Raw genomic sequence first — 3,123 nt, 5'->3', positions numbered from 1 at the left:
TTTGAATGAAATTATGGTTCTGAAATATGATGAATCAAATTTGCAGGTAGAAACAGATCGAGGCAGTGGCGACTGTCGTATACTCGTCGCGCGTGAGGTGATCGGACAACGTTGTATTGTTGGCTACTCCTCTCATCTCAATGACTTGTTGTATTGTTGGTTTTTTTTTTTTTTTGATAAGGTTGCTGTGTTCTTTTTAGTGAAACGGAATTCAGTAAAGGTGTAACTGTTTTAGTGAAGTGTAATTGTTTTAGTAAAGGTGTAATTGTTTTTTAATTAAGGTGTAATTGCATTTTAGTCGAGGTGTAATTGTTTTATCACTTAATTCAGTTTCAGTAAGTGAATTCATAACTGAATTCTTCAATTTAGTGTAACTGAATTTTTGAAATTCAGTTTTAGTGTAATGAAATTCAATTTCAGTGTTTGATTTTAGTTTTAGTGAAATATTGAGTTTTAGCAAAAACTTCAATTCCAAAAAAAAAAAAAAAAAACAGTTTCACCAAAATACAGTTACAGTGACATCAGCATGCGTCAGAAGGGTAATTTAGGATTATAAGTTTTAGGGGGTTTTGAAAGAGTTTATAGATGGGTGGGGGTTTAGACAAATTTTTTTGGTGAGTAGGGTGTTTAAAATTAGGCACTAAAACTTCTAAGATAAAATTTCAATTTCTAACCTTACTAGAGTTTCCAACCTCTCCTTCTCTAACTTTTTCTAGTTCAATCACTCACTCTCTCTCTCTCTCTTTCTCTTTATCTTCCTCTCTCTTTTCTTTTTCTCTTGGGTTTCTTCTTTGGTCTCCTCTGTTCAGTTTTCTTTTTGCTGCTCAAGACTATTCTTAAGCATACCTTATAGTCTAATTGGCATGCATTTTCAATTAAGAAGGGATGTATCTAATGATTATTTAGATAAGGACTTATCCCCTAAAGGAATCACCACCCTTGATCAAAGCTTAGGTGTTCTAGTTTTGAGAAAGCTAATGGCGTTGGTGATTATCTTCAAATCCATTTAGATTCTTTTTTTTTTTTTTTTTGGTTGGGCTTTTCATCTCTTGTAAAACAATTGGGCTAAAGCCCAAACTTAAAAATTTAACCAAATTTTAAAGCCCATAAATATTATTATTATTATTATATATATATATTTTTTAGGACATTACAATATTGTAGTATAATTTATCTTTCAAAAAATTCAATTAAGTCACAACTTAACTGTGACTATCTCACAATTTAGATGTGACTGTCGTTCAGTCACAACTAAATTTGAAGTTGTGAGTGTCGTACAGTCACAACTAAATGTGAAGTTGAAACTACATTAGCAATTTTTCAAGATAATATAAAAACCTCAAGGGCAATTTTGTCAAAATCTTATAAATTTTAACTAACACCCATTATATGTAGGCCAAATGACAAAAATGTCAAATGGAAAAGGCTCAAATCAAAGAAGCCAACATGTTTTTGACCTAATCTAAAAAACTACATTTAAATTTAATAGTTTAATTGAAATATTATATGGTCTTTATGCTATACCAAAAAATTATTAAGATTTGGTATTTAATCCTAATTTTTTAAAATAGAAATACCATGTGTCAAGGTAAAATATGGCCTTATTTGGTAACCAAAAAACGGTGAGTTTAATCCAAAGTCAATGATAGTATTTGGGTTTTTGTCCAAAGTTTGGATCTTAGGCTTGCTTATGTATAAAGAATGTAATTTTATATTTTTCTCACCAAAAAAAAAGTTTATATTTTGGGGACTTCTGTATACACAAGGGTTTAAATTTTGTAATTTCGATTTTAGGGGGGTTCGAAATCGAAACGCATAATCGTCAATTTTTCGGGATAATTTCGCCGAAATTTTTGAACTTTCGCCGAAATCCTCGAAATTTCGGCAAAATTTTCGACGACCTCAGATCTATGGAGCAAGAGAGGCCGGGCGGCGGTCAGGGGCGGCAGCATGGAGGAGATGAGGGAGAAAAGGATAGAGGGAGGAAGAGATGAGCGGCTGAAGCTTGGAAGCAGTTGCTTTTTAGTGGGTTTCGGCAGCAGTGAGCGGCGGCAGGGGGAGATGTGGGAGAAAGAGATGAGGGTGAGTTGGTGATGGTGATGCAGAGAGAGAGAGAGATAGAGGAATAAAAGTGAGAGAGAGAGAGAGATAGAGAGAGAGAGAGAGAGAGAGAGAGAGAGAGAGAGAGAGAGAAGCTGCTGCACAGGCGGAAGGAAGAAGAAGAAATGAGAAGAAAAAGGAGGAAGGAAAGAAAAGGAGAAAAGGAGAGTCACGGGGAAAGAAAAGGAAGGAAAGGAAAAAAAAAAAAGAAAAAAAAAAGAGAAAAAAAAAAGAAAAAAAAAGAAAAAAAAAAAAGAGAAAAGGTTTTCTTTGATTGGGGTTTAGGACTTTTGGGCAATTGAAAAGAAAAAAAATGGTTTGGGATTTCGTTTGGCCGTTTTGTTTAATGGTTTTTAAACCCTAAACTAATAAACTCAAATATATTTTTATATACAAAATAATTAAAAATATCCTAAAGGGCTAAACTCTAATATCATATACGATATCTTAAACAATATAGAATATAGATTATAAAGTATATAGGATTTAGACTGTTTAGTGTGTAGATTATAAAGTATAAAAAGTATTAGGGTATATAGAGTTTAGTATTAGAATTTAGTGTATAGATTATAAAATATAAAGAATATACTAATTTCATTTAACAGTATTTGCCTTTAGCGCACATTATATTCATCTTATATCACATGAAACTTACTATATAATTTGGTTTTTTCAATGTTTTTTATTAATGTAGTAGATAATATGTTAAATAAACATATGGTAAAGTTTCATTCAAAATTTCCGTATTTTGATAGCAATTTCCGTCGTTCCCGTCTAATTTCTGTCGAAATTTAAAAATCTTTGAAATTTCCGTCGAAATTTCCATCGAAATTTCCTCGAAACCCGAAATTTTATTCCTTGTGTATACAGTCTCTAACATAAATTCGACCAACATGAATAGAAATTTGCAAATTTAAAAGAAAAAAGGAAAACCTTAAAGATGAGTATGCTTGAGTTGTTTAAAACATTTGAAGAAAAAGAGACGTACAACTTAATTCATCAAATGAAAAACCAGTTGCGCTC

The sequence above is a fragment of the Dryas octopetala genome, chromosome 2 (assembly GCF_963921425.1).
Source record: "Dryas octopetala chromosome 2, drDryOcto1.1, whole genome shotgun sequence".
In the NCBI taxonomy this organism is placed as follows: Eukaryota; Viridiplantae; Streptophyta; class Magnoliopsida; order Rosales; family Rosaceae; genus Dryas; species Dryas octopetala.
Note: the sequence above shows the minus strand (reverse complement) of the source record.